General features: G+C 40.4%; 1 long non-coding RNA gene across 1 annotated transcript; it reads right to left on the bottom strand.

Annotated features, from left to right (window-relative positions):
- Positions 1 to 2475: 2475 nt before the first annotated feature.
- On the bottom strand, positions 2476 to 8097 carry LOC129620582 (uncharacterized). The gene is made up of 3 exons (XR_008698575.1): positions 7556 to 8097; positions 4481 to 4551; positions 2476 to 2799 (listed from the first exon to the last, which is right to left on the bottom strand). It is a non-coding gene; the product is annotated as an uncharacterized LOC129620582 (long non-coding RNA).
- Positions 8098 to 14083: the final 5986 nt, after the last annotated feature.

Raw genomic sequence — 14083 nt, 5'->3', positions numbered from 1 at the left:
TTTGAAAAAGTAATTGTCTCATGCAATACCCACTAACATTGCAGTTTTACTTGGGGCTTTCCTACGGCCACCACCAAAGAGTGGTGGTGGAAGCAGCGGCTCATTGGGCTGACAAAAGAGCACATCAAATGAGCTCTGTGTGCTGCAAGGCCGTTCAACACAACACCTAACTGTGTGCATGTCAGTCTATGCCCCTGAAGTCTATCAGCTCAGAGAAAGTTAAGGAAACATGCCGTTACAGACAGACATTAACATCTTCCTGTGGGAAAAGCCCCCACGCCTGTCATGGGACGCTGCACAGGAACTGCCCATTGCACCTACATGCCAGGGTTGACTTGAGTTGAACTGAGCATGTGATGGAAGGATTCTGACCTCTCCCCAAGGAAGAAGATCAATACCTTGGGAAAAGTGCCTTTAAGGAAGAATGGTTTACTCTTACAGTTTTGTCTTTGATTAATTTATTCTTGGTTTTGAATGCTGATCAGTGTCCAAAATTAAGATGCAACCAGTGGTTACTCCCAGCTATGTTTACATGGAACATATTTAGTTCAGAGAACACTAAATATATCTCAATTATCATTTCATCTTCTCAGCTATCTAGGAGGTATTTTTCTACCTCCAGTAAATAAAAGAGCGTAATGTGTAGCTTGAGCTTGGAACTAATTCCAAAGGCCCAGTCAGAAGAAATTTTTTTTTTTTCTTTTTGTGATGTGACATGCAGGGTCTTAGGTTGCCTGACAAGGGAACGAATCTGTGTCCCCTGCATTGGAAGCATGGAGTCTTAATCACTGAACCTCCAGGGAGGCCCCAACAAATTTTTGTTATAATAAGATACAACTAATAAGGTGATTGCTGCCTGAGTGGTGCTCCCCAAATCTCCCTTTATTCCAGGTTGCAGAAATTCCTCCTCACAGAGCACCACCTGATGCCTTACTAGGTAGGCACTCAGTGAGAGCTGTGGTCGGTTATTTTTTAGCACCGTGCTTCTCAAACTATACTCCCTCTGGAGCTATGGAATTATGTACATTTTCTGTAACTTTTATGAGAAAACTTTTAACATGTAATGGAACACACAAAAAAACAAGCATTTTGGAAAACCCAAAGAGGATCCATTTTGTATGGAGAAAACAGAAAATTTTTATTACAGTAAATAGTAGTATTTGACCTAAGACTTTAGAGATTCATGATAATAGCCAGGTTCAGCCACACAGCAAACAAAAGTGGGACGTTATTCCTGTTGCTATTATTACTGTCAGCAGTATCCATTCTCATCAGTTGAGAAGATGGCACAGCTTCAGTGCTGGGACACAGACAGGCATCGTCATAGGAACCAGATCAATGGTGCACAGCGTAGCAAAGAGAGATCACCTCTACACTTCTGCTTTTCAACAAGACTATTCAAATCTGTTTCCCAAGGGAAACATGAAAATTTCTCAATTTGGCCAGGGTCTTGCCTCATCCATGAAGCTTTCCCAGATTTGCTAAAGAACAGTTGCTGCTTAAGGAAATTTAAAGGGCTATAAAATACTTTTCATTCTCCATAATATAAAGGACAAAACTTGGTTCGACTTAAGAGCAATTTTTTCTCTTAAAATGCCAGACATTCTCTGCAATTAGCGTTTCTCTTAAATACATTTTATTCAAATACTGTTAGCATAATCTGCCATGTCCCTGTGCCTTCTTTTAAAGTTCTGTGTGCTGTGAAGGGGGTCTTTTTTAAGAGAGATGACTGGAGTGCCTTGTTAAAAATTAAAAGTCTCTCTATGCTTAAGTACAGTCTGACATTTGTCTTGAGTCATATTTTCTGGTTCACAGTTGGAATGATACTGTGTGCATGTTTCAAGCCAAGTGCAGATAAACCAGCTTGAATAACCCCTTTCGTCACCACTTTGTTTAACTAGATGACAGAGACCCAACAAGGCTCTGAGGATAAACTGCCCAACTTGAAGAAAATATGGATTCTGGATCCACTGAGGTAGCTGGGCTTTCCAGTTTGGATGGTAGCTAATATAATAATATTATCACTCTACTCACATTCAGCACCCCGAGACAGAGGCATCTTGGAAGGGAGAAAACATAATGGCCCCATGGGAAGCTGTACACCGTGGACATAGCTTTTGAGAGTAGCAGTGCTAAGTTCACTGCAGCCAGCCCAGCCCAGGGTCAGTGGAGTTCAGGCATCTTCAGAGTGAACCAATGACTAAAAAACAAAAGCTCCCCACATTCCCTTGAATATTTTCTCAGAGTTAAGACTTTGTGCCTTGGTATAGACTAAATAGTGAAGGGCCCTCCAATGGCTAATACATAACACTTATTGCTGCCCTTTGCAAGTGAGGGCTTCAAGTTGTATGACATTTTTGTATATAAGTAGTATGAAGAAATCCTTATCTAAAACATATATAGTACTACATATTACTTAATTTGTGTCATCTTTGAAAGATATTTCACACAAATAAACGCTTTGACAGATCACATGTCATCAAAAGACCACTTTATTACAATGCTCTAGTATCGCCTTGAAGTACATATGTTGTGAGATAGCACAAATGTCAAGAAGGTTTCAGTGAATCGTTTATATACCTTAGTGCCAGGCATTCTATGGCACCATTTGTTTCATGAGTGGAAATGCACAGTTTCAAAGAAACCTCACACAAAAGAACTCAAATATCCCACACTTAAAAGCACACTTGCCCTCTCACTCAGGAGACGGAGCAACACAGGGGGTCCCTGTTCTCAGTGTCTCTAGTCTCTGGTTGGTGTCCATTCACCTTCCACGTGAAAATCCTCCTGGAATGGGGCCTGTGGACAACAGCAGATTTGTTAATTTGTTAACAAGTTTGTTGATTTATTAATTAAATTAAAGCACGATTATATGAAAGATCATTAAAAAAATCAGTGTGGTAGACAGAATTGTACTAAATGATCCTGTTTCTGAAAGAAAAAATGTATATAGGGCAAACACTGTGGGAATATCCACTAAAATGTTGCCAGCAAGTTGACTCTGGATGGTTGCAGATAATTCCAATCTTTATGTCATTGCTTGCTGGTATTTTCTAGATTTACCAAAATGATAGTATTCCACAATAGAACACTTGTCCCTTAAGAAGTAGGTACTTCTCTAGGGAGGTGGACATGAAGCTACTTTAGACAATGAATGTGAGTAATAGTTGATGATATTAGGATGGAGTTTTAAATATAGTCAGTGTAACGGTTGCCACTGCAGAGCCCAGGAACTTGGGAAAGGACAGATCTGGGTAAAATAAAAAGGCTTTAGGCAGATGGGAAAGTACATGAGTTCACTGAAAGCTCAAGAAAAAGTGAAAATGTTGTAGCTTGAAAATAATGTAGCTTTCCCTGATTCCCTTATAGGTCAAATGGTGGGCCCCTGCCAGGCAGAGAGAGACCCACACTACTTAACTGCTGTATATGTGAAGCCATACGACTAGGGGCTTGGTAATAGAGCAATGGACTTATGCTGAAAGGGGAAAACCAAGGACCATGAGCCTGTGGGAGAACTGAATCAGGCCTGGCCCAGGGCAGTGGATGGAAACTAGTCACAAGAGTCAATCAGTAGTGTAGATCTGTGTGGAATGCCCCATCAGACAGGTGCATCCTGGCCCATTCCCTAGGAAGAAAACCAGTAACCCTGAGGATGTACATGGTATGAGGAGTGAATCAATGTAGTTTATAATGAATGCCATGTCATTTTGATTTGGGTTATTTTGTTTGTTGACCTTTGAAAGTAGTGTCATAATTGACATGCAGTTGATGGTTAGCCCAGAGAGGTTCTTTCAAAAACACACAAATTGGTTAAATTGATCCAAATGAAGCCAAATAAGGGAGAAAGTACTTTGACTACCTCCAAATTCCAATTCTATATTCAGGTAAGAAACGGGTGCAAGCTTTTCTAGTTCTTAGTTTCTTTAATTTCATTCTTATTGTCTCTCTCTTTCTCCCTTTCTAAAATATTCTGACCCTCCTCACTCATAAGGTTTTGAATTCTTGAACAGATATTAAGTCCAGACCGAAATGAAGATTAATAAAACATTGTTTTGTACTGCAAGTTAAAATTGAACACTGCTTAAAAACTACCATAAATCTTGTAGTTCACTTTATTTAGTGTTAATGGAACTTTTCAGTCTTTGTGACAACCTAGAGGACCTGGAGAAGATCAAATGGTAAAGGGAGGAAGCAGAGAAAGGAGAACATAATGCACTAGGGAAATAGCACAATATAGAGTTAAGAGCCAGATTCTGTTTCCACCTGTATAAGCATCTTAGCTAAGTAACTTAAACCTCCTCAGCAACTCTACAAGAAAGCTGTTATTAACATCATTATCATCCCCATTTAGTAGACAAGGAGACATTCTCAGAGGAAAAAACCCATAACACAATACCCGGAATACAATTACTGCTATGCAAGTGTCAGTTTTAAATGCACTTAAAGTGAGTATTTAACACCCAGCCAATCAAGACTATACCTGGTTTGTTTCCAAAGAAGCAAATCTCAGCCAGTGCTGTTTCTAAACCTAGGAGCCAGGTATTCCAATGTCTGAGAAATCAAGCATAGTTTCCATCAATTAATTTCCAGACTAACAACGAAATTTTATCAGTTGCTTCTTCATGCCACATATTTAATAATCACACTTAAAAAAGAATTCCCAGTTTAAGGATTAGGATTACAGATGGGGAGAAGCTGCCACTCTTGGCTTAATTTAATCTAGGCCATATACAATATGTGAAAATGTATTACTCCTTGAAAAGTATTCTGTAACAATATTCTAGAATAGGAGATTTGCAAAGGTTTTTTTTGGCAAAGGCCCAATAGATAATTTTGGTTTGGTGATCATATACCTTTTTGTTGCTACTAAAGTTGCTTCTTTTTACAACTATATAGCCAATCATGTAATAATGTTAAAATTATTTTTAGTTCAGGTGGCCAGACTAAAATTTTAGAATATAAGCTAAGAATAGTTAAAAAAAACAAAAACAAAGAATAAGTGACAGACACTGTATGTGGCTTACAAAGCCTAAAATATTATCTGAAATATTAACTACAGAAAAAATTTGCTGATTGCTAGAGAATCATAAAATAAGGATATCACTATTAAAAAAGTAACCTTTTGCTCCTAAATTTTTCTAGTCAATAGAGCTAATTTATTTTTTCAAAATAACCACAACAACAATAATCATCTCAGAGGATGATAAGCCATTTGACAAAATCCAACATCCATTCTTAAAATTCTCAGATAATCAATAATGGAAGAGAACATCCTTAATCTTATAAAGGACATCTAAGAAAATCTATAGCTATCATCATAATTTTAATAAGACTATACTTGTCGGTATAAAATAGAATGCATTCCTAAGTTCAGGAAAAAGAAAAACATGTTCCCCCTCACCATTTCTATACAGCAGTGTACTGGAGTTTCTAACCAGTACAATAAGGCAAGAAAAAGGAAAGACATCCAGAATGGAAAAGAAATAAAGCTGCCTTTATTCACAGATAACAGGAAAATCTGATGAAGTCTTAAAAATAAAAAACCTAATAGAACTAGTAAGTTAGCCTAGTGAATTTGCAAGGTGTAAGATCAATATGCAAAAATCAATTATATTTGTCAAAATCAGCAACAAACAATTGAGAAAACAATACCATTTACAAAAGCATTGAAAAATATGAACTACTTAGGATAAATCTAACAAAAGATGTACAAGATCTATAATTGAAACTGTAAAACATTGTGGAAAGAAATTAAAGAAGATCTAACAAGTAAGTTTCCCCGGTGGCTCAAATGGTGAAGAATCTGCTTGAATTACAGGAGACCCATAGAGAGCTATTCCATAGCTCATAGTTCAGAAGACTCAGTCTAAGACAGAAATTCTCCTAAAATTGAGCTATAGATTCAAAGTAACCCTAATAAAAATTCCAGAAAGCATTTTTTGAGAAACTGATGATGAGCTCATTCTAAAACTTACATGGAAATGCAAAAGACCTAGGAGATTCAAAACAACTTTGAAGAAGTCAGGAGACTAATAATACCATCTGATTTTAAGACTTACTGTAAAGCTACTGTAGTAGTAATCAAAACAATATATTGGCACAAAGATGAACAAATCAATGAAATACAATAGAAAGTTCAGAAGCACACATATATTAACAAGTGATCTTTAACAAAGTTGCAAAGCAGTAGAGAGAGAAATGATCTTCTCAGTAAGTGGTGTTGAAACAACTGGATCCCCGTATGCCAATAAAAAGTGAACTTTGAGTTGTATTTTTGAAGGACTATATACAACGTTTTTTACCATATACAAAAATTAACTCAAAAAAAAAATTAAAAAAAATAAAAAATTAACTCAAAATGTAAAATCTAAAACTATAAAACTTTCTAGATGAAAGCAAAATAAAACCTTTGTGACCTTTAGTTAGACTACAGTATTTTTTAGATACTACTCCTAAAATACAATGTATATATATATATGTATATATATATATATAAAACAAACTGATAAACTAGACTTAATCAAAATTGTAAATTTCTGCTCTTTAGAAGACACTGACTGCTAAATGAAAAGACAAGAAACATACTGAGAGAAAACATCAGACATATCTGTAAAAGGGCTTATATCTAGATTTTTAAAATTCTTGAAACTCAGTAATAAGTGGAGAGGAGGACAACCGATTTGAACGACACTTCAAAGAAAATAGAAAGTGAAAGTCGTTCAGCCGTGTCTGACTCTTTGCAAGACCATGGACTATATATAATCCATGGAATTCTCCAGGCCAGAACACTGGGGTGGGTAGCCTTTCCCTTCTCCAGGGGATCTTTCCAACCCAGGGATCAAACGCAGGTCTCCCGCATTGCAGGCAGATTCTTTACAAGCTGAGCTATGAAGTATGTGTGTGAAGAGAAAACTAAGGCTCAGAAATAAAAGCCTAGCTTTTCAAGCCCGGTGATTGCAGAGCAGTGGGGCCTCTGAGGCAGGTTAAACAGGTAGTGGTTAAGAGCATGGATTTTGGATGCTTTACCAGCTGAGCCACAAGACAAGCCCTCAAAGAAAATGTGAATGGCAAATAAAACAATGAAAGATGTTCAGCATCACTAGTCATTAGAGAACTGAACATTTAAACCACAATGAGATATCTCAAAATCCATCCGAAGGACAAAATTAAAAGGATAATGTCAAGTATTGGTGAGGATAGAATACTCACACGCTGTTAGTAGGAATGTAAAGTGGTACCATCAATTCAGAGAACAATTTGGTAATTTCTTTGGCTGCTAAATATACACGTACTACATGATGAGACAGTCATCCTACATGCACAAATAGCCTCAAGCCAGTTAAAGAAAAAAACAACCCACAAATACTGAACCCTATAGTGAATGCAAACTATAGACTTTGGTTAATAATCATATATTGATAAAGAAATTTAAGAATATTAAGGTTTTATGCTTAAAATTCCTCATGTGGGAGTGGGAATTCCAAGGCACCCTTAAAAACTACAGTCTTGGGGTTCTCTTCACCACTCCAAACAGCCTTGCCATTCCTTGACTTACTTGTAGCTTCATATGTCTGTAGAGCAGCATGTTCTGGAAGTAGGTAAACCTCCTGATGTGGAAAGTGGGAAGACTCCAGGCATTTGCTCCTGTGAGAACTGGAAGAAGTTTTGAAAGTTCTGGGAGATGATGTGTTCTCTTGTTGAGGAACAGCTTGTTCTGGCAAGTTAGTCCCATGGAGAAAGGTGAAGGCTAAGCCTCTGGTGCGTCAGAGTCTTTTATCTCAAGTAGACCCCAGCTCTTCTACTGCCCAGAGTACTCTGGCTCTTCACCTCAGCAGGCCCGCGTTTCCACTTTTGCGGAGGGTTGGCTTCCGGGATGCTCACTCGGACACTCCCTCTCTTTCCTCTTCCACAGAGCCTGTTTCATTTTGTCCTCAGTAGGGTTCCATCAAAGTCAAACTTTGGTCTCACTTTCCTAGAGAATTCAACCTAGAATTCAACCTTGAAAATCTTTAAGGTCGAATCTCTTACTTCACAAATAAGGTAACAGATTCTATGAGGTAAGGTGACTTTCATGGGGCTAAATAAGTTAATTTGTTTTACACGTACCCTCACACTGTAGGCAATTGGATAATCTAATTGCTACCGTGACAATATACAATATGTCCAAGATTTTCAGCCCTGATTTCAAATATTCTGTATAGTCATCAGGCCACATTAAGAATTTGACTATCTAAAAAACGTTGCAACTACTGCAGATGTGTTAAAAGGGACCTTCTGGAAGCAATAAATTTCTGTTACTGAATCCAACTTTCCAATTCCGAAGTGCTGAATTTTAACATTTTTAGGGCAATGAATCCCTTCTTTAGGAAACATGAAAGCTATGAATCCTTTCCACCCAGAAATATTTACCTGAAAACATAAAATTTTGTTCCAAAGACAACTATACAATACATGACAGTGAAAATCCTTAATCTGATAGCAGAAATGTCAGCATATCTGCTATGTAGCAAGGGAATATTCTTAAAGAACTCATATCCTAACAAAAAGTTGCAAATATTTATATGGTATGACATATTATAGAGCACATTTAATCCTCACAACAACCCTGTGAGGTAGGTATAATATCCCAATTTTCCCCATGAGGAAACCAAAACCCAAAGCAATCTGAAGATGTGCCAAAATTCACACAGCTAATAAGTCTGCAGCCTGGACCAGAACATAGGCTTTTTGTTCCCTGTTCAAAACAGTTTCACATATAATATTTTCCATTTTGGAATGAGGGTTCTACCCAGGGAAAACTCATTGGCAACCCATTTCAACAAGCAGTTATTTTTAAGATTGAACAGCAGGTAGGAGAGGACTGTAAGACTGCAGGCTGGCGCCCTATCGTGCTGTTTATAGTGGCACTCTGTGTCACGGTCCAGGCACAGCTTGGAAAAGAGTTTCCAGACATGAGACAGAATGAGAGGGAAATAATTTATTAGAGTGGGAGATGCTGTTAGAACAGCGGGCAGCTCAAGGGAGAACAGGCATTGAACAGGGATCCTTAGTCCACTTTTATACCCAGGGTACAAGGAGTGGGACAGGGGTCTTGTGGGTCATTTGCTGATTGGATGAGACACGTATATTGGGTGGGGGAAGAGTAAGGCAAATACCTTCTCCCTGTGGCGAGTAGGAGGGGAGAGAGGTTGTACTGCTCAGGAGGACCTGAAATCCATTAATAGTTACAATATGGGGGAGGGAAGGACAATAAGGGTCTGGTTTCTCCGTTACTACATTCCAAGACCCTCCTTGGTTTTATCTGCTCTTTAGTCCTTGGGTCACCATACTCTGCAAGCATTACTCCCAGGCTGGGTTACCAGAAAAATGTCATTAGAATTACAGGCTTTGGAGTCCAGACACTAAACACCATTTAAAGGAAAACAAAACCAGATGCCAGAAGTGGTGAGGTACACAGGTTTGTTTTTTGTTTTTTCCGTAGTTAGGAAATATCTGGCCTTTCCCAAGTAACAGCTTAGTTGTGAGAACAGCCAATAACATCTTAGGAAAGGCATAATGTATACCAAAAGGGAGCTATGAGAGCTAGAAAAAGACTTGGAAGAGTCATAGGAAGACTAAGATGTCAGGAAACTTGCTAAACGGCCAGAGAGACACCTCCAGTAGGGCAAAGCAAGGTGAGAACCCCTAACAATTCATAAGTCAGAGATTTCAGAATCTCTGTAAAGTCTCTGGTCACACTCCCAGAACTCTTCCTTTGGCTATCTGCTCAAAGAAATGAAGATGGGGAATCTCTTGTGACTTTATGCCATTGTTGCTGGCGTGGGTCCATGAAAACTAAATACTGTCCAAGGACTGTGGCAATTTTTTGAAAGTTTTCAAAGGCCCATGGTAATGGAGCAAATATGGTGGTGCTGCTCTTGTTGTAGTGAAGACATCTGCCCAACCTAACATGCTCTCCATCATTACAGGACTTTGGTACACAAAACACTCAAAATATTTGGTAAAATGACAGCAGTACAGCCAATGTCCTTCATCTGACTTTGTGTCTATAGGTTAGACCGTCCATCCATTCAGTACATTAGTTCCAGGGTCTTTTGGGCTCTGGCCAGGGACCTTGAGGCCCTCTCTCAATTTGCTTCAACAGAAGGGAATACCTTCAAAACAGAGCATGTAGGAAAGAGTTCCCAGATCCACTCAAAACCCACCAACCCTGTTGCCCAAAACTCAGTTACTTTTCAATGTCTGCTTTATAAAACTAAAAACCTAGATGCATAGTAAACCTTTAGTCTCTCAGAAGGCTATTGTTCTGGAAACTCTGTATACTCTTCCACCTGCAAGGATATGGAAGATCTTAAATACCTTCATAAAAGTACCTCCCCGCGAAAGACTCTCCCATCAAGGGGTGAAAACCTCGGCTCTTTCTGCTCTGTCCCACCGCCTCCCTCCTCAGTCTCAGCAAAGACTCTTAACAACCCTTAAATATTGGCGGTCTCTTCTACAAAAGTGTGGGGGTGGGGGGTGGGGGGCGGGGTATGTGTTCTCTGGTTTTGGGGCTTCCTGGACTTTAGGAACCCATAAATTGGATACCAAGTTGTTCTTCTTCAGATTATTATTATTTTGTTGTTGTTGTTGTTATTTGGGGATAAAGATGCTTCTTCATCCTTCTTTGTACTTCCCAATTTTCTCACAACTTCTTTTACTCTCTTTTGCACATAGCATGACAGCCAAGCAAGAGCCCAAGGTGCGTTGCTGCTGAATGACCTGCAACCTCACAGAAGTACTTCAGGGAAAGATGTGATCATTGACCCCTCTCGCGGTGCCTGGTGGGTGTGGCATCCAGACACAGGAAACATCCTATCCCTGACTCACTTCAGACCCCTGCCGGGTGCCTATAACATTTCCCCAAAATACAATGCAAAAAGAAGCAGTGAGGAGAGTCTGAATCCTTAGACCATACATATCAGCTGGTCTTCCACCCTCAGGCCAATAACAATTAAAAGAGAAAACTTCAGGATCCATTCCAGGGGCAGAAGTCTTCATTTTCTTAGTCCCCTCTTTACCTATACATGGAAAAGGGAGTTCCTGGAAACCCACTTTTCACTCCACAATCCTACAGACAGCCTAGACATTATCTCCCCACTACATATGAGCTTTTATGGAGCAGGGAAGGACTCTTGCTCATCTTTTATCCTCAGTGCCTGTACAGGACTCGGCATGTAGTCAACATTCACCGTAGGAAGGAAAGCAGGGAGGAAAGCAGCAAAGTAGAGACAGAGGGAAGGAGGTTTAGTTCTTCCTGTTTTGCGTGTGGGTTTCTTATGCTTCTGCCCTAGCAGCCTCGCTCTTCTTAGCCTTCGCCCTTTCCTCAATATTCCTCTATCTTTTCTTTCACATAATCTCTAACCTGAATCAATTTTTCCTCCTAATTCCCCTCCCCCCAAGTTTTTCTCCTCTCTCTGCTGTTGTAACCTAAACTCCCTAATGTTTTTATTCTCTACAATTTTCCTTGTTTCTCCTCTCCTTACTCTAGTTTTTTAATCATTCATGGCCTCATTTATTTTTCCTTTATGGTAAGGATTGACAGACCTAAAGCAAGTGAGAAGAAAATAAAATTCTAAAAAGAGGAATACCTCAAAATGATGAAAAATGAAGCAATAGCCAAAAAGAAGAGGCCCACAAAAGCAAGGCCCAAGGGTTCAGTAAATAGAAATCATTCTTTCCCCTGCCTTTTTCTTATCGCAAAGAATAAGACATTTCCATTCAGGTATTTTCTAGCCTATCCTCTGGCTTCTTCAAAGTAACCCTAAAAACTCTTCTAGTTACCATCAACCTGGGAACTGATGCTTTCAGGGGTATGTCTCCTCATCCAACACAAGGATACCTGGTGCTTTTTCTGCACACTGCTCCAAAGAGGCAGCTCGAGGCCCTGTTCTGAGTGACAGCAAAGGCCCCAGCCAGCATCCTAACTTAGGCTGCAGCCAAGCCCTTGCTCAGCACCACTGCTACGCATCTCATGTCCCTCCCCATTTTCTGATCATAATGCAACCTCCTTCAGGGCTGCTGCCTCTGCAGACTCCCTCTTCCCAGTTCTAATCTGGGTTCCAAAAGTGTCTGGCCTCATCAGATGATCTCACAACTGGAGGAAGGGACAAGACTTACAATCCTTACAAATTCAACCCTAGGTTCCCACTAGAATCCAACACTCTTTTCCACTTCGTCTGGTTTAACAGCATAGAGGGCATGTTTTCAGTGGGGGGACAACAGCACAGGCTAACTTTAGGCACTTTGCTGGTACAAACACGGAGGGGAGAGCTAAAAGGCCAAAGCAGCAAATTACCAAGAAAGACTTCCCCAGTTTACAGCGTGGGTGCATAGCTGACATCATACATCCAGGCTCCTTCCTGTTAGGCAGAAGATGTAAGCAGACCACGGAGATGCCATTTATAGTGACAAACTGCCTAACGATGAATATCATATGTCCCCTTCTCCACCAGACTCCTGCTACTCTGACTCCCACTTCCCAGACCTTAAATGCTAAATGGCATTCAGTCTCAGGATTGGATCCCAAACTCTTAACAACCCTTAAAATTGCATTTGACTGCCATTTCGTTCTGTCTGCAATATTGTTTCCATCTTCCAGGCCCAGTTACAGAGACAGGGTAATAATTCAGGAAGGAAGAATTGGTCTTCCTGTAAGCCCACATGTGTCTCTTAGGTCAGGAACAACTATCAGCAGGGATGTGCCATCCCCTTTTCCTTTGGGTCCCTGAAGACTGCAGTTAAGTCTTTTCTAATGACTATTACCATGGATGTGAACAGTTCCTATACTGGCTTAACCTATTTTAAAACAAGTTCTAAGAGCGGCCCCACCACAGAACCTTAAAGGCAGCCTTTCTCACTACCCCAGGTATGATCTATTTTATTTCCCCAGTTCTGGTTTCTGGGAAAAACACCCATCCCCAATCCCATAATGCCCAGCAACTCTTGGTAAACCTAGATCCAGATCCAGTCCAATATCATTTCAGGGCTCCAGTGCAGGACCACCACAAATTTTGCCTCATCAACAGACAAACTTCAGAGCCTTAATGCAGCTCACATACCCCACTTAACCTATAAGCCAGAATGTCTGCCTTACTTAAGACACCAGACTCTTCCTCCCACTAGGAAGGGAACCCACTGGAGGGCAATATTCTTTTGTCTCATCCCCTGAACCTTAACAGCATGCTTAACTGTTAACCCTAATTGTAACCCTAACCATAACCAAGTGACTTCTCCAATGACATCAGAGTGACTTATAAGTCATTTGGGGAATTCCTCATATCTAGTAAGAAGGGGAAGAGAGGTTAAACTATTGTATCCTAAGAGATGAAGAAGGAGAGGGCTTTGATAGGGAAAAGAAAGGAACGGAAGGAAACTAGAGATGGCCTGAATGACAACGGGAACCCCTAGGCTTGTCTCATGGGGACAGGAATCTGGGTACAGAGGCCGAGTCCATGAAACCCTAACTATGTGGAGCTGTCACCAAACTGATGGCAATGATCCCATCAGTCACTCATAGCAGAAGGCATGTCTGCTCCCCTCTTGGAATCAGAAAACTTGGCTAAAAATCCTCAACCTTGAGCTAAAGAGAAGTCATCAGCTCAAACTCTGTATTTATGGGTGTAACTACAAATTTTACCCAATTTGACATCCACCATATAACCCCCTGCCCAGGATAAGGTTTGAAATGTTCCCGCGGTTCCTCCAAGGCCACCCCATAGGCCGGTTGCATTATATTAATAAAGCTTGCACAGCTCCAACCTAATCATCCTAGAGGAAGAATTCTTTTCCTAAGGCCACGGTCACCACAAGAATATATGGCTCTGCTACAGTTCAAGGCCTAGGCAACAGTTTAGTTTTTCGAGTCTCCAACCTCCACAGCCTCTCGACCGGCAAGCCTGCTGCAGCCTTGAGGGCGTGTGGCCAACCTTGACTCCAGCAGTGAACTTAACGGCAAGAAGGCTGCGGAGGGGCTCGGCCAACGGCCAACGCCTTTCAACGACAGCCCGGCCCCTCGTGCCCTTCCCAGCCCTCTCCCCCGCCC

The sequence above is a fragment of the Bubalus kerabau genome, chromosome 10 (genome assembly GCF_029407905.1).
Source record: "Bubalus kerabau isolate K-KA32 ecotype Philippines breed swamp buffalo chromosome 10, PCC_UOA_SB_1v2, whole genome shotgun sequence".
NCBI classification, from domain to species: Eukaryota; Metazoa; Chordata; class Mammalia; order Artiodactyla; family Bovidae; genus Bubalus; species Bubalus kerabau.
Note: the sequence above shows the minus strand (reverse complement) of the source record. Positions and strands in the feature narration are given on the sequence as shown.